Source organism: Microtus oregoni, unplaced genomic scaffold (assembly GCF_018167655.1).
Source record: "Microtus oregoni isolate MIOR12 unplaced genomic scaffold, Mior012 000018F_ref0000195, whole genome shotgun sequence".
Taxonomy (NCBI): domain Eukaryota; kingdom Metazoa; phylum Chordata; class Mammalia; order Rodentia; family Cricetidae; genus Microtus; species Microtus oregoni.
Window position 1 is genome coordinate 6,205,813 of NW_024543077.1, and position 18,532 is coordinate 6,224,344.

The window sequence follows — 18,532 nt, forward strand, 5'->3', positions numbered from 1 at the left end:
TCAGCCCAGCCTATCCTTTCTTCTGCATATGTATTGGCCATTCAGCTCTTTATTAGGCCAATCAGGTGTTTTAGGCAGGCAAAGTAACACAACTTCACAGAGTTAAACAAATGCAACAAAAGAATACAACACACTTTTGCTTCATTACACAGCATAAAGGAATTCTACTGGCTGGTTTTGGGTGTCAACTTGACACAAGCTAGTCATCAGAGAGGAAGGAGCCTCCCTTGAGGAAATGCCTCCGTGAGATCCAGCTGTAAAGCATTTTTCTCAATTAGTGATCCCTGGGCTGCTGGTCCTGGTATGTAAGAAAGCAGACTGAGCAAACCATGTGAAGCAAGCCCGTAGTTAACTCCCCTCCGTGGCCTCTGCATCAGCTCCTGCCTCCAGGATCCAGCCCTGTTTGAGTTCCTGTTCTGACTTCCTTTGGTGGTTTAGTGTAAGCTGAATAAACCCTTTCCTCCTCAACTTGGTTTTTGGTCATGGTGTTTCATTGCAGCAATAGAAACCCTAAGACAGAAATGTAATACATCTTCAACTAATATTCTACAACACTTCATTCACACACATATGCACATCACATGCATGCGCGCGCGCACACACACACACACACGGTCTGAAGAGATAGATGGCTGCGGAAGTAAGAGCGTTTGTTGCTTTTGCAGAGAATTCAGGTTCTGTTCCAGCACCCACATGGTGGCTCATAAACCTCTGTAACTCCAGTTCCAGGAGAGCTAATTCTGACTTCATGTACATATATACATGCAGGCAAAACACTCATACAAGCAAAATAAAAATATATCCATCTCGAAATATAGTAAAAGTAAAAATGTTTTATAGATGACAGCCACCAAGTTCCACTTCATCTGGAGAACTTAGGCAATGATTGACGCTCTCATCATGTGTTCCCTGTGCCAGAAGCCAGATGGACACAGCTCTGCACAGCACCAGAGCTCACTGGACAGCAGAAAGTTCATGAGGGGGCTGGAGAGATGGCTCAGTGGTTAAGAGCATTGCCTGCTCTTCCAAAGGTCCTGAGTTCAATTCCCGGCAACCACATGGTGGCTCACAACCATCTGTAATGACGTCTGATGCCCTCTTCTGGCCTGCAGACATACACACAGAATATTGTATACATAATAATAAATAAATATTAAAAAAAAAGTTCATGAGGAGCAGGAGCAGCGGTTTCCATGGCAGCAACTTGCTCCTCCAGTTTCTTTGGAAGCCCTGGCTAAAGTAAATATGGTTCTTCTCTTCCTTTCTTCTTTCTTTCTTTCTTTCCTTCCTTCCTTTCTGTGTTTTAATTACAAGTATTTATTTTGGGGGTGGAGCCACATGCCCATAGAGGCCAGAGAACAGTTTGCAGGAGTAGTTATCTCCTTAGATGGTCAGGCTTGGTGGCAAGCCCCTTTCATCTGCTGAGCCATCTCACAGGCCAGGCCACAAGCCCTTCAGTTCAGTCTTACCATATTAACTCTCTGGTCACACATTACACATCAGCGACTGTATCTATACATATATCCATGCATTACAGATCAGAGACTGTATCTATACATATATCCATGCATTACAGATCAGTGACTGTATCTATACATATATCCATGCATTACAGAGCAGCAACTGTATCTACACTGTATCCATGCATTACAGATCAGCGACTGTATCTATACATATATCCATGCATTACAGAGCAGCGACTGTATCTATGCATATATCCATGCATTACAGATCAGCGACTGTATCTACACTGTATCCATGCATTACAGATCAGCGACTGTATCTACACTGTATCCATACATTATAGATCAGCGACTGTGTCTATGCATATATCCATACATTACAGATCAGCGACTGTATCTATGCATATATCCATGCATTACAGATCAGCGACTGTATCTACACTGTATCCATGCATTACAGATCAGCGACTGTATCTACACTGTATCCATACATTACAGATCAGCGACTGTATCTACGCATATATCCATACATTACAGATCAGCGACTGTATCTACACTGTATCCATGCATTACAGATCAGTGACTATATCTATACGTACATCCATACAATATATGTAGGTTATAATGTGCCTACAAAGACTCATGGAGTTCCAAGAGGGAAGTCGAAGATGAGAAACCTACAGAGATGCACAATTCTCTGTGTAGACAGGTCAGTATCTGGAACAGAACCAAGCTGCAACAAGGAAGCTGCTGCTTCAGGGAGTCTCAGGCCACTCCAGATCTGCACAGGAGCAGAGCCAAGTCCATTTGCAGAGGCAAAGAGACAGCACCGTGTTCAGAAGGAACTGCTGGGTGGTGGGTGGATGGGTGGACAGACAGCAGACCCGGACAAACAGGTGGCAGTTGAGTGGATACATCAGGGCAGGGATGAAGCCAAGTTGAAGCTCCAGAGAGAGTTGGGAGTTCTCAGCTCTTCAGTCTGGGATACACGTGTGTGTGTGTGCATGTGTGTGTACATGTGTGTACAGCAAGGTGTGCATATAGAGATCCAAGGGCAACATGAAAGAACCAACCCTCTTCTTCCACCAAGAAAGCCCCAGTGATGCGACTCATTTCATCACATGCACAGCCCAAGTTCCTTCAGCTACTGAGCCATCTTGCCAGCCCGTTGGACAACTATCATCTTTACTTGGCTCAGGAAAAGGAGCCACACCCTTTCCTTGGTCTGTTGTCCCTGCTAAGTCCTTGGGTCTGGTTTATCTGGAGGAACCTAATTGCACCTATGTACCCCCACTGTCCTTGACACACACATATGGAGACCCTTTCTGCTCCCAGGAATGAGGCGGCTCCACGCGGGTGAGCCAGACAGAGGGTTCCTGCTCGCGTACCCACCAGGTGCTCTATTTTTACAATTCAGTTTAAAGAGTTCTTAGAAATCTCAGGGCAAGACATTCAGAACCACGAGTGCTACACAACATGGCGGACCTTAGGGCAGGGCAGGGCCTGACTGCAGCCATTCTTATCTGAACCTATTAAGAGAGAGGTGGAGGAGTGCTTCTCTCTTCAGACATTTAAAAATAATCCCATAATTATTAAGACAATTTCATCATGTAATATTTTAAATATTGTCTTTTTCTTTCTTCTTCTTCTTCTTCTTTTTTTTTTTTTTTTTTTTTTTTGGTTTTTTTCGAGACAGGGTTTCTCTGTGGCTTTGGAGCCTGTCCTGGAACTAGCTCTTGTAGACCAGGCTGGTCTCGAACTCACAGAGATCCGCCTGCCTCTGCCTCCCGAGTACTGGGATTAAAGGTGTGAGCCACCATCGCCCGGCTTCCTTTTTTGATTTTTTTGAGACAGAGTTTTTCTGTGTAGCCCTGGCTGTCCTGGAACTAACTCACTGTGTAGATCAGGCTGGCCTTGAACTCAGAGATCCACCTGCCTCTGCCTCCAAAGTACAGGGATCAAAGGGGTGCGCCACCACTCCCAGGTTAGCAGGTCTTTCTGTTCAGCGTTTAACACATAAATGTTCAAAAATACAAACGCCGAGTCATACAGCAACCCATGGTCTACGATTAGCGACTGCTGCATCTGCCTTGTTACCCCTATAAACACTTAGGTTCCCTTCATCCATTAGCCCAGGTGTTGGCAGGAGGGGGGCGGCGGTTCAAAGGAAGCTGCAACCTGGCAAGTTCAGGAAGTGTTTGGCCACTGGAGGGAGTCCAAAGGCCATGAAATGTGCGAGGAAGTCGCTGGAGTGAGGAAGTCCCTGGTGTGAGGAAGTTGCTGGTGGTGAGGGAGAAGTCCCTGGTGGTGAGGACACCAGGGTAAAAGGAGCTGTCTGGAGTGCACGAGTCCCCAAGAGTAACAGTGTCAGAAACCTACTATTACACTGGCTCTTGATCTCCCGCTTCCCTGGTCTCTGAGAAGTTATCCACGCTGGACGTTCTAAGGCAACGGGCTGGCTAGAACTCCCACGATTGTGGAGAGGTTGGACTGTTACAGACCTAGAGTCAGGCGTCTCGGGCTTTCAGCCTCTAGGTAGCCACTTACTGCCCCCTCTGTGTATGACCTCCCTGTGACCACTGAACCAGAAGCTGAGCATCACCTGATAGCATCTCAGGGGGTCGGGGGGGAGCAGGGGTCACTTTCCTGTGACCCATCTGATGAGCTTGAAAATGTTTTGATATATGACTTTTTTTTTTTTTTTGGTTTTTTTCGAGACAGGGTTTCTCTGTGGCTTTGGAGCCTGTCCTGGAACTAGCTCTTGTAGCCCAGGCTGGTCTTGAATTCACAGAGATCCGCCTGCCTCTGCCTCCTGAGTGCTGGGATTAAAGGCGTGCGCCATCATCGCCCTGCGATATATGACTTCTTTTGTTGTTACTATAAAACTACAAAATTGCTACTTTGTTAAAACATGGAATTTGGGGGGCTGGAGAAGAACCTCGTTGGGAGTGGTCTGCTCTTGCAGAAGACCCGACCCGAGTTCTGAGCACCCACACAGTGACTCCCAGCCACTCCCAATTCCAATTCCAGGAACCTGCGTCGTCTCTTTTTAAAACATGGGATTTGAGGTAACCTAAATTTGCCTTTCTGGGCCTTGGTCATTCATATTTTACTTCAGAGCAAACTCTCTTTCCTTCTCTTGGGAGTGAGAACTGTCTTTCACATTGATGCCTTCATTTCTTCTTCTTTTTTTTAAAACAGTTGTTTAATTACAGAAGAGAACCCACATCACTGACATCAAAGGATTCTTGCTATCACAAATTCTAATGTAATGATTTGGATCAGAAAGCTTCATTAACTTGGGGTGCTATATTTACGGAAACTAGCTCTTAATAATGCACTAAATGTTGGGTTTTATGACATGGGCCTTCGGGGCGGTCTGTTCTAACAGAAGTAAGGCTAGTACCCCGTATGTAAATGCCCCATTCTGAGCGGTATGTACAGCACCTTTGTGGGTTTGCCTGCTGCTGTGAAGACAAGGACCAGTTTACCCGCCTCCCCAGCACTCACAGAGAGCGCTGTCCAGCACACCAGCGCAGGATGTCCTTACCAAAGTACTGAGAGGATAAAGAGAACCACCATGCATGCAATGTTCTGTGATGGAGAGAGGACTCCGGAGGGATGGCTCAGAGGTTAAGGACACTATCTGCTCTTCCAGATTCTCTAGGAATATGGTGACTCACGATCATCTATAATGGGATCTGATGCCCGCTGCTGGTGTCCATGAAGATAGAACACTCATGTACATAAAATACTTTAACAACCCACAAGTGTGTGCCCCAAGGCCCAGCTTTAAAAAAAAGGTTTATTTTTATTTTATGTGAATTAGTGTTTTGCCTATATATATATATACACATATATGTATACACACACACACACACACACACATATATATATATATACACATATATATGTATACACACACACACACATACTGCATGTGCACCTGGTACCTAGGGGTCCTCCTGGGACTGGAGTTAGACACATTTCTGAGCCATTATATGAATGTCCTCTGCAGGAGCAGTTGAGCGTTATGAGTCATCCAGTCAGCCTTATTAGGAGCGTTTTTGTAGGTTTGTTTTATTTTATTTTTTTAATATTTATTTATTTATTATATATACAATATTCTGTCTGTATGCCTGAAGGCCAGATGAGGGCGCCAGACGTCTTTACAGATGGTTGTGAGCCACCATGTGGTTGCTGGGAATTGAACTCAGGACCTTTGGAAGAGCAGACAACGCTCTAAACCACTGAGCCATCTCTCCAGCCCCTGTAGGTTTGTTTTAATCTCCAGAGGAGAATGTAATATCATTTTTCATATTGTAATTTCAAATTCATTTGTTCCCCTATTTCATGTCATCTTGACAGCCTGTCCAGGTGGAGATCCTGAGACAGAGGAGAAATTCTTTCTTTGTTGTCGTTGAGACAGGATCTCAAAACTTGTGACATGTTTTGGTGAGGGTTTCTATTGCTATGATAAATACCATGACCAAAAACAATGTAGGGAGAGATGTTTATTTCAGCTTACAGTTCCATAACACAGTCCATCAACAAGGGGAGGCAGGGCCTGATGCAGAAGCCATGGAAAGGCTGTGAACTAACTTTCATTTTCCTGGATTGCTCTGAGCGGTCTGGTGGAAATCAGGATCCTGGGAGGAGGAGCGACAGAAACTGAGGACTCTAGAAGAGCTGACCTACATGAGGAGAAAACACATCACGTTTCTCCTTTGTCTTTGCCCTGGGCCTGAGCTCTGCCATCTGCTGTGTAGCTGGACCCCTGATTCTATTCCTGAGTGTGCCAAGAATAAGCTGCAGTACCTTGACTGATGACTGGGGACACTGAGAGCTCCGCCCCCTGGTGACATAAGTACAGAATGGAAGGCAGTATAGCAGGGCAGGCTCTGTGGGTAAGGAAAGAGTGGGGCCACCAACAAGAACTGGAGAATGGGCCTGTCCAGACCGGGGTTCAAAGTAACAACCTCACCTCTAATGGGCAAGGGTACAGGACAAGCAAACTGCATTCCCTGCTCTTGCGACTCCCACTCTGTACATGCATGTGTGCATACATACACACGTGTGTGTATATAAACTATAGACCCTGATACAACAGAACTCAATGAAAATGATTTTCACCTGAGGGCAACTTTCCTGTTAGACTTCACTTTCTAAAGAGCAGGATACTAAGATTATCACGGACATTTCTGGATGAAAACTCCTGAAAAGAAGCTGTGTATGCAGATTGACAGGCTGATTAGAATTGCGGTACAGCTGAGATTGGAACGTTGCGGGTTCAGAGGTAAGTGCTTTATCTTGGGCTGTTCTAGCACACTGGAACAGCCATTCCTTACCCACCTCTGTATAGAACTAACACCTTGTGACATATATATATATATATATATATATATATATATATATATATATATATATTCAATCTACTAATTTAACAGACTTTTGGCTTTCTTCAGTCCAAAAGCTAAAAGTGTCATTGAATAGTATCTTGAGTCCATGAAAAAGTGTCCCCATCTGGTTATCCTTGCCTCTCTGGTGTGTGTAGCTAATAGGTTTTCTGCCCTAAATAATAAGCCTCTTTGCTGATGCAGTAAGCCAGATCAAGCTGAACTGAAAAAGTATAACAACAGGTTTGTTGAGGGCAAAGCAACTCCAGGGCAGGTTCCCTGGTCTCAGAGACCAAGGTCAAAGAGGTCACATGCCTGAGCAGGGCAGGGAGGTTTTATAGGTTGTAGGTGAGGGGTGATGAGGTGTCCACAGGAAGCTGGGTTTGTGCCCAAGTTTGGTCAAAAGCTGAGAGCTTATATGGGGATTTGGGTGACTGGCGGCATCAGGGAAGGAAGCCACAGTAACCTCCAAGAATGTGGAACTGGGCTTCTGGCTCCTTTCCTTTGCTCAGAGACTCTCTGAGTGGGTGGGGTGAGGCGGGGAGAGATGGGGTTGTCCATTCAGGGGTGAGGCAGAAGTTCCATCAGAACAGACCCAACAGTATATTTGAGACTCACCTTGATTTATGACTTTCTCTGTTCTATACAACTTCATGGAACTGCTTACATTGGGATACGGAACTGAGGTGAGGTAAATCTGTGTTCCCAGACTGTGAGCACTCAAAGTGTCTCCAGAATAAACTCTCTCTTATTCCTTTTAGGAAGAGAGCTGTGGTTCTGCATGGACACATTAAATTTATACCTAATATATCGAGTGAATGCATCAAAGTACAAATAGACAAATGGGGTTAAGTTCGGGTAGGATAATTAAAGATTTTTTTTTTAACAAAAATGCTCCCTTCCTCTAATTTTCAAATGTGTTGATGTGTTTGTGTCTTTGCTTCAAGACTGACTGTAACGGAATGCCATTAATATTATTTGGCACAGAAGAAGCTTGGTTAATGCCATTAATACAGACAGAAGCACAGTCGGAATGCCCATAGTATGTATTTCCAGCACAATTTACAAACTGGCACATGCCTATAAAACTCAGCTTCTGGAAGGTGGAGGCAGGAAGACCAGAATAACAACAGGTTAAGGTCAAGGGTATTGTGGCTACATAGTGAATTTGAAGCTTGGGCTTCATGAAATCCTGTTTCAAAATTGCAAAAGAGGGAATAGAAGCTGGGTGGGTATACACTTGCAGTCCTACCTAGAATTTGGAGGCATGCCCAAGAAGCTCAAGCGTGGATTACAGATCAAATTATTATCTCAAACAAAATGAAATACCTGAAGAGAACAACACAGGCTGCCCACAACTGAGATTCTATTTCTGGAGGAAGGAAAGCTGGGGGAAAAAAAAGAGGGCAGAGGTCAACATGGTCCAGATTTTGCAAAGGCAGAGTGTGGCCATGGGAGAGCTGGGTCTTCTGGAGTATCTCAGGGCCATGGAGTACCAGGTCTACCAAGACTGAGTGCTGAGAGGACCAGAACCAGAGAAATCAACGGCAATAAGTGACCTGTTGTTTTGTGTACTTTTAACCTTTAGTTTGTGTATGTGTGTATGGTTGTTTTGTCTACACTTACATCTCTGCACATTTGTGCAGTGCCCACAGAGAACAGAAGAGAGTGTTGGATCCCCTGGAACTAGAGTTATAGAGTGTTGTTAGCTGTCTTGTGGGTGTTGGGTATTGAACCTAACCACTGAGCCATTTTTCCAGTCCAAAGACTAGGTCTTCACAGTGCCCTGTAAGTTATGCAAATACTCCTAGAATGCAGAGAATGGAGAAACAGAACAATACTCGGCTTCTACGTTATTTTGTTTGTTGTCATGATAGCAGAACCAGGTAATTTTTCTTCCTTCTTTCCTTTCTTGACAGAGTCTCACTGTATAGCCCTTGCTGGCCTGGAGTTTGCTTTGTAGTTCAGACTGGCCTTGAACTCACTTCCCAAGAACTGGGATTAAAGGTATGTGCCACTAGAGCTGTTTTTTTTCTTTAATGTGTGTCTGGGGTTTTGGGTATGTGTATGAGAATGCTAAAGGTCCTTGGGGGTTAGCAGAAGGCATTAGACCCTCTGGAGCTGGAATTAAAGATGAGTGTGAGAGAAGACATGGTAACTGCAAAGACAGGTGTGAACAGACATGGTAACCGCTAAGACAGGTGTGAACAGAGACATGGTAACTGCTAAGACAGGCGTGAGCAGAGACATGGTAACCGCTAAGACAGGTGTGAACAGAGACATGGTAACTGTAAAGACAGGTGTGAACAGAGACATGGTAACCGCAAAGACAGGTGTGAGCAGAGACATGGTAACCACTAAGACAGGTGTGAGCAGAGACATGGTAACTGCAAAGACAGGTGTGAGCAGAGACATGGTAACTGTAAAGACAGGTGTGAGCAGAGACATGGTAACTGTAAAGACAGGTGTGAGCAAGAGACATGGTAACTGTAAAGACAGGTGTGAACAGAGACATGGTAACTGCTAAGACAGGTGTGAGCAGAGACATGGTAACTGCTAAGACAGGTGTGAGCAGAGACATGGTAACTGTAAAGACAGGTGTGAGCAGAGACATGGTAACTGCTAAGACAGGTGTGAACAGAGACATGGTAACTGCTAAGACAGGTGTGAACAGAGACATGGTAACCGTAAAGACAGGTGTGAGCAGAGACATGGTAACTGCAAAGACAGGTGTGAGCAGAGACAAGGAAACTGTAAAGACAGGTGTGAGCAGAGACATGGTAACCGCTAAGACAGGTGTGAACAGAGACATGGTAACTGCTAAGACAGGTGTGAGCAGAGACATGGTAACTGCTAAGACAGGTGTGAGCAGAGACATGGTAACTGTAAAGACAGGTGTGAGCAGAGACATGGTAACCGCTAAGACAGGTGTGAGCAGAGACATGGTAACCGCTAAGACAGGTGTGAGCAGAGACATGGTAACCGCTAAGACAGGTGTGAGCAGAGACATGGTAACCGCTAAGACAGGTGTGAGCAGAGACATGGTAACCGCTAAGACAGGTGTGAGCAGAGACATGGTAACTGTAAAGACAGGTGTGAGCAGAGACATGGTAACTGTAAAGACAGGTGTGAGCAAGAGACATGGTAACTGTAAAGACAGGTGTGAACAGAGACATGGTAACTGCTAAGACAGGTGTGAGCAGAGACATGGTAACTGCTAAGACAGGTGTGAGCAGAGACATGGTAACTGTAAAGACAGGTGTGAGCAGAGACATGGTAACTGCTAAGACAGGTATGAACAGAGACATGGTAACTGCTAAGACAGGTGTGAACAGAGACATGGTAACCGTAAAGACAGGTGTGAGCAGAGACATGGTAACTGTAAAGACAGGTGTGAACAGAGACATGGTAACTGCTAAAACAGGTGTGAGCAGAGACATGGCAACTGTAAAGACAGGTGTGAGCAGAGACATAGTAACTGCAAAGACAGGTGTGAGCAGAGACAAGGAAACTGTAAAGACAGGTGTGAGCAGAGACATGGTAACCGCTAAGACAGGTGTGAGCAGAGACATGGTAACCGCTAAGACAGGTGTGAGCAGAGACATGGTAACCGTAAAGACAGGTGTGAGCAGAGACATGGTAACTGTAAAGACAGGTGTGAGCAGAGACATGGTAACCACTAAGACAGGTGTGAGCAGAGACATGGTAACCGCTAAGACAGGTGCGAGCAGAGACATGGTAACTGGTAAGACAGGTGTGAGCAGACTTGGGTGCTGGGGACTCAGCTCCAGTCGTCTGGAAGAACAGCTAGTGCTTGTAACTGCTAAGCCATTTCTCCAGCCCCAGTAGTTTTCAGAACACTTTTTAGGTTCACAAAAACTAAACTGAGCAGAATGTAGAAAACTTGTGCTCTGTCCTCAAATGTCCACAGCCCTCTCGATCAACACTACTCCCCCCAGGAGTGCTCCATTTGCTACAACTGATAAGCCTATTGATACATCCAGAGCCTATTATTTATATCACAGAGCAGAGTCTTGTGTTTGGACAAAGGTACAATGACATGCACCCACTGTAATAACGTCAGAGTATTTCATCTGCCCTAAAACACATCATTCCTCTACTCACCCCCATCACCCATAGTCTGTCTCCAGAGTTCCCTTCCCAGAACTTTATGTAGCAAATCAGGCCAAATCCAGCATTTTCATTAGCATTCTTCACCTAGTCTTACTTCATGTCTTTGCATGGATTGATACCTTCTTATTCCATTTAGTGATGAAGAGTACCCATCCCATTGGCTGGCTACATCACAGTTTATGTATCCAAGAACGTCTTCGTTGTTCCTAGTTTAGCAGTTATGAGTAAAGCTACCATAAACATCCATATATAAATTCTGTGTGACCCTGAGCTTTCAGCTCCTTTGGATAAATTCCAAGGAGCATGATTTCTGGATTATTAGAAGACTATCAAAGTACCTGTTGCTCTCTGTTGGTACCAGCACTTGGTACAGCCAGAGTTCCAGGCTTTGATATACCAATAGGTGTTTGGTGGTATCTTGTTCTTTGTATTGGTACACATTTCAGCTATATCATCTGATGATGGAAGATACAAAATAATCCCACACTAGTTCAGAATTATGTATAATAAAGGGTTATTTATTTAGGGGAGACCCATAGATCACTGTCCTAAATCACAATCCTCTGCACTAACGGGGAACAGAAACAGACTCTAGCAGCCAGAAGTGAGAACCGGGAGCAAGAGAGCCAGCACAAGCTTTATAGCTGCATTTGTAGTATAAGAGACCATGCCCAAGTGGGCTGCTATCTTAAAGGCTGTTGGCCAAAGGAGCTCCCACAGGAATCATCTTTTCACAGGTGTGTGCCACCAGTGTATCCTCTTCGGTAAGGATTTTCTTCAGGGTCCTAGTTTCATTTCTGTTGCTGTGTTAAAACCATCCCGACAAAAAGGCAGCTGAGGGGAGGAGGAAGGAGTTTATTTGGCTTTACAATATATAGTCCATTATTTGGGGGAAGTCAAAGCAGCGATTCATGTAGTTAGTTTCAGTCATATCCACAATCAAGAGCAGAGCGACACAGAAGCAAGCTACCGGCATGCTTGCTCTCAGCTAGCTTTCTTCACTCAAACACAGTTCATGCTCCACCCATGGAACAGTGCCACCCACATTCACTGTAACTTCGGTTCTAGGGGTCTCAACACCCTACACAGACATACGTTCAGGCAACACACCAAATGCGTACAAAATCTCAACAAAGCCTGGTGGGGGCCCCATGGTGGAAGAAGAGGAGCTTCTTCAGGTAGTGTTTTGCCTCCACATATGCGTGTCCCCAAATCAGACCAATGAATGAAAAACAAACCTAAAAGATTGTATTGTGTGACTGTGCCCCAGATTAGGAAGGGGAAGTTTTACAAGTTCTATGGAAAATACAAATTTGTGCATTTTGCTCTGTAGTTATCTCGGACTTGAGTGGTGTTATTTAAAAGGATTAGAACACGTGGTCTTGTAGGAGGACTGTTTCTGGTATCTATTTAATTGAGTTAGTTTTTGGTGTGTATGGTGCAGGGCACCCATGTACCTCCGAGCACGCGTAGACGTCACAGGACACTCACATTGGGTGCTGGCCCTCACCGTTCACTGCTGCCAATGAGACTCCACGGGCCCACAAGATGCGAGGCATTTTCCTGTTTCTGCCTTCTGTCTGGACCTAAGGGTGCTGGATTACAGATGCATCCCACTGCATCCAGCTCTCCATGGGTCCTGGGAACCCGATCTCTGAGCACTTTACTCTTTGTTTTTCTTCTAGAGACAGGGTTTCTCTAAGTGGTCCTGACTATCCTGTCCTGTAGATGAGGGTGGCCTTGAACTCACACAGATCCGCCTGACTCTCGAGTGCTGGTAATAAAGGTGAGTACCACACCACCATGCCCAGTCAGTCTTTTAAGCCCTGCTCCCAACCCTGTTTGCGTATGAATGTATGTTCATGTACACCGCACTTCTGGAGGCCAGCATATGCTTGAAAAATGAGGACATCACCGCTCTTAGGTATGGTTGAGAAGGGCTTTGTTGTAGAATTGAGGGAGAGCACAGTCAGAGGTATCTGGAAGGGTCTGGACTGAAATGGGTGATGAGTGGAGGGCCAGGGGACAGTGAGACAGGAGAGACACACACATACATATACATACACACATACATATACATACACACACATACACACATACATATGCATACTCACACATACATACACATATACACATACATATACACATACATACACACATACATATACATACACATACACACCACACATACACACATACATATGCATACTCACACATACACATACATACACACACATACATACACACATACATATACATACACACACATACACACATACATACACACATCCATACACACACATACACACACATACACGTGTGTGCGAGAATGGCTGAGTTATCTAGGTATCTGGAACAGGGGAAGGGCAGTGAAGCCCCTGGGCTGGAGAGGTTTAGGGTAGGGGGAGGGGTGAGAAGTGCTGGGAGAAGCCACAGGGACTGAGACTTGTCCTGGGTTTCTTTGGGACCTGACAGTTTTTTTGCTGCAAGATAGGATACATCGAAAGACAATTGACTTATCATCAGCACACACTATAAATTTCAGCTGTTTCATAAAGGCCTTTGAAACAGCCAGGTGTGGTGGTATATACCTGTAAACCCAGCACCTGGGAGATAGAGGCAGGAAGGTTTCTGTGAATCCGAGGTTCACCTGGTCTACTAGTGAGACCCTATTAAAAAAAAAAGGTCTTGGAAAACAGAAAACATTCTAAAGCTAAGCTGAGGCGGAAACCCCACCTGGTACAGCATCCTAAGGGTGGTGAGATTTTAGCAGAGTGACTGACATTACAAGCAGAAACCCCACCTGACACAGGTGAGGTGCCCAGTAAGCAGCATTCTAGGCAGTGAGATTTTGGCAGAGTGACTGACATTACAGCAGAAACCCCACCTGACACAGCTGAGGTGCCCAGTAAGCAGCATTCTAGGCAGTGAGATTTTGGCAGTGGGACTGACTCTACAGAACTGATCGTGATGATGCTGGGGGCAGGGTTTCCCTGCTCACAATTAAAGCGAAGGAGATGTGGGGATGCAAGTTCACAAACTGGGCAAGGGCTGGGTCTTAAATCCAGACGCTCCGTGAGTAAGCAGTTTCCATTACACTTTGTCACGTGAAGGCTTGAGGTCACTATACATTGTGCTGTGCTCACCATCTTTGCCAAGTGACCCCTCTTCCGACAGGACTGACTGGAAAACAGGCTTTCCCTTTCTTAAAATGGGCACCAAAATGATATGACGCCTCTTCATATAAAAACCCTGAGCGCAAAATAATTTCTCAAAGAGACATTTAAGAACGGCTCCGACTTACTCCCTGTGGGTCTTCTGACTCCGCCTTGCACCGTCTGCTTCCTGCTTTGTGGTTGCTACTGCCTCACCGAGGAAGCTTTTACACAGTGGCCGAGCCTTTGGCTACAGTTCTCTCTTTTGCCTTCCTGTTTTCTCCCTCCCAAGCTTAAGTACATACTCAAACTGGAAGGAAGACTGTGGTTAAGAAGCTGGTTATGGGGGCTGGAGGGACGGCTCAGTGGTTAAGAACACAGCTATTCTTCCAGAGGACCTGGGTTCAATTCCTAGCACCCACATGGCAGCTCACAACTGTCTGTAAAACCAGGATCCAACACTCTCACACAGACACACATACAGGCAAATACCACGGGCACCCGTAAGTACATACACAGAGAGAAACAAATAAAACCCTTTAAAAACAAAACAAAACAAAATTCACAGGCCTGGTTGCAGATGGGGCCCTCCTGGTTTGCTTTTTTAAAAAGTCTGCTTGGTAAGTTCCAGGCCAGTTAGAGATCGTGTCTAAAAAGAAAAAAGAAAAGAAAAGACAGATGTCAGCCAAGGACCAGCACCCGAGGCTGCTCTCTGGCCGCATATTATACACGTGTGGACACACAGAAGCAGACTACGCCAGGAGGAGCTGACAACAGTGGTAAAAATTCTTCCCCAGTTAAGCATTGTTAGGTACGATACAGTTGACAGGTAACGGCTGTTTATACAGAGACAGACTTTTACTAGCTAGCATCCTTGGACTTAGTTATAATTAAGCATGTTTTACAGTACTGTCTTTAGGTCCAGGTCCAATGTCCCTGCCCACTCAGCTCTTTTCCTATTGCAAAAGGTAAGGAGACCATGAGGTCAAGAAACCTGCAGACCTTCCACACTGCTCAGATGGTAGGGCACTCTTAGCTGCTGATCATGTCACTATTTTTAGGAAAACGATGTATGTACTTATTTTAAACACATCATGAATATGTATGCTTTTTTTGTATAGCGGGTGGAGAGTTGGGGCAGAAGAATGGAATCAATCGGGGCCGTGAAACTTTTAAATTTGGCTTTCCAGATCATCGTGGACGTCGCTTTGTTCAAAGCAGCAGAACAGATTTGTTTCAGTCACGTTCTATCGTTCTATGGATTTTCATGAAGAGGTTTTAAAGGAAAGCATTTAACTGGGGGCTTGCTTACAACTTCAGAGCACTGGTCCACTCTCACCAGGACAGGAAGTGGACAGGCAGGGTTCGGGAGCAGTAGCTGAGAGCTTTACGTCCTGACCCCGTAGGCAGAGAGAGACAGAGCCTGGAATGATCTTTTGAAACCTCAAAGACACACCTATCCTAACAAGGCCACGTCCTCCTAACCCTTCCCAAACAGTCCCACTAACTGGGACCAAGTACTCCAACAAGCCTATGGGGACCACTCTCATTCAAACGACCACAGTATTTTACACGAGTTTGTCATTTTGATTTATAAGGGTCCATGAGCATCCACAACCATATTTTTGCTCAGATTCACCAAGTTTAGGAATATATCTGCTCGTAGTATATTATGGGGCAAGAAATAGTAACTGCACACAGTGCATTGTAGCCTTCAGGTCAGATTCTCCTGAATTAAAATGTGAGGTGAGTGCTGCAAACTCCCTGACAAAAAGGCGCTCTCTTTGGGGTTAGCAGCTGCAAAAGTTATTTTAGGGGTTGGAGACATGGTCAACAGGTAAGAGCACTTATTGCTCTTGCAGAGACCATGGATTTGTTTCCTAGTAAGGCTCACATTCCAGGGAATCCTTGGGGCTGGAGAGATGGTTCAGAGGTTAAGAGCAGTGGCTGCTCTTCCAAAGGTCCTGAGTTCAATTCCCAGCAACCACATGGTGGCTCACAACCATCTATAATGAGGTCTGGTGTTCTGGTATGCAAGCAGAATACATATATACATAATAGATACACATAATAGATAATAAATCATCAATCCTAAAGAAATTCATAGGTACCAGGCATGTATGTGGTCACATATATACCTGCAGACAAATACTGGTACACATACAATAAAAATAGAGAAGATATTTAAAAATTTATTTTACTTTAGCTTTTTAGCCAGATATTCATGAGGCCAAAGTTAGCCTTGAACTCCCTATGTGCTTAGTTGAACTTTTGGTCTTCCTGCTTCTACCTCTCAGATGCTAGGATCACAGCGCTGTATCACCATGTCTGATGAGAAATTATTTTAATTGTAATGGTTTCAGTGTGATTTTGAAATCTTGAAGAAGACAAATAGAGGCTAATAGTAACCATGTAGTTAGATCTGCTCACTTAACACAGAGACAACAGAGGTCTCACCAGGCAAAGTGGCTTGGCAAGGAGACTGGTGAGCAGCTGACTCCGGTCCTGTCTTATCTCTCACCACACGCAGTCAGCACGCTTCAGCGCTTGCTCTCACTGCTAGAAACTATGCATTTCGATACTTAATAGCTGAGATGCATAAATATATAGTTGTATGTTATTTAGTAGATCATTAAACAGTCACTTCCTTCCTGGAAATCACCCCACCGCACGAGCAGATGCTTTCTAAAGAGAGAAAATGGAAAAGTGAACCTTAAAAAGATTACTAGACCAACTGATACTAGTCATAGAACTTGAGTCTGTTAGGAATGCCCAGATCAGACAATCTGCAGTACTAAACAGTCTTTATTTTATTGTCTTATTTGCATTGTTTCCTTAGGACATTTCCATACATGTATATATAGCCTTGTTTGCTCATATCCATACCACAACCCTCTCACCTCTTTGTTGATGGCCCCTCTTTCTTCAAGTAGTCCCTCTCTGCTTTCATACCATATACTGATTCGTTTCCCATAAGTGAGAACATGAGGTAACTTTCTTCCTCTCATTTCCTTAATTCTGTTTCCCTGTCTACTTTTTTACATGAAATACATATGCGTATGTATGTATGTAGATTCAAATCTAGATTTCATACATCAGACAAAATATGCGAAATTTGTCTTTCTGGGTCTTGCTTCAGGAAATATTCTTTTTGTCAACAATCTTGTTCTAAAAACCAAAGGGAAAAAAAAATGAGGCTGGACATAGTGGTGGACGCTGGAAGAGGGTGGGGGGGGGGATGAACAGGTGGGGAATGGCAGAGGCTGGCAGGGTCTGTGAGTTTGAGGCCAGGCTAGTCTACATCACGTTTCAGGATAGCTAAGACTACACAGAGAGACTACGACTCAAAAAAAATCAAACCAAACAAACAAACTAAAAGATGTATTTATAAACAACATTAAAAATTCCAAGTCCTAAGGCAGTGGGGATGAGACCAAAACAAAGGTAACAAAATAACAAAGTATTCTAATTTCCTGAAGCCAGTAGACTATTCTTGAGAGGTAACTATAAACTCTGCAGAAAGTAACAGTTACTGTTGGTAGGGATCACACAATTTTTCCCCTGGTGAGCTAATTTATCACTTCTTATCTTTACATCCAGCCTTTGGAGATTCTGAACTCATTCAGGATCTAAGAGGCACGCCCTGACTAAGGCTTCCACGGTGTTGTAACCCATACCTCCCTAATTCCGAATATTTGAGATAGAAGTCAAAGCACATGCTTGGCGAACTCTGAAATATAGAAGTCCAACTTGATTTTTCAAACATTTATAAACATCGCTAACAGAATTTTTTTTTTCCCGGTGAGTTAAAGGTACAATTAAAGTTAAAATCTTTAACACTGAAGCTCAGTTTAAAGTGATTTTTATCTTCCCGCTCCAAAGAGATCCAAGTTCTGGCTCTGCAAGAAACTCTTTTAAAGCATTAACACTTACGACATCAGTTAAAACAAGGCATCTCTGCACTCTTGTAGCCTTTCCGGTCAATCGGGTTCTCGACCAAAACAACGCCGGATCCCGGTTTGCAGAGCGTGCAGAGGCAGGAGGGACCCGAGCCAATCATGGCAGAAAGAGAAAGCGGTACAAGTAGGTAAGGCAAAGTCTCCGGGGCGAACGGCAGCGCTACCTCGGTCCTGACAGACGTCGGGGCTCTTCCCGCGACGCCCGATTTCCCCGGGGCGCCTGCCGCGCGCCCTCCTTCCCGGCAGCTCCGCCACCGGCCGCACCGAGAGGCCCTCTGACCTCCGCCGGAGGCCCGCTCGCTGATCCCGCCCCGACGGCCCACGTCAGCGCCTTGGATTGGCCAGTTCCAGGATCCCTCAGTCGAGCAGGCCCAATGGCAGCTCGGCCGCGGCCTGGAGACCCCGCCCCGTGCCCCCGCGCCGGG

General features: G+C 45.0%; 1 long non-coding RNA gene across 1 annotated transcript; it reads right to left on the bottom strand.

Moving 5' to 3' along the window:
• Positions 1 to 14,670: 14,670 nt before the first annotated feature.
• Positions 14,671 to 18,495, bottom strand: LOC121458767. Its single transcript, XR_005975881.1, has 2 exons — positions 18,082 to 18,495; positions 14,671 to 14,797 (listed from the first exon to the last, which is right to left on the bottom strand). It is a non-coding gene; the product is annotated as an uncharacterized LOC121458767 (long non-coding RNA).
• Positions 18,496 to 18,532: the final 37 nt, after the last annotated feature.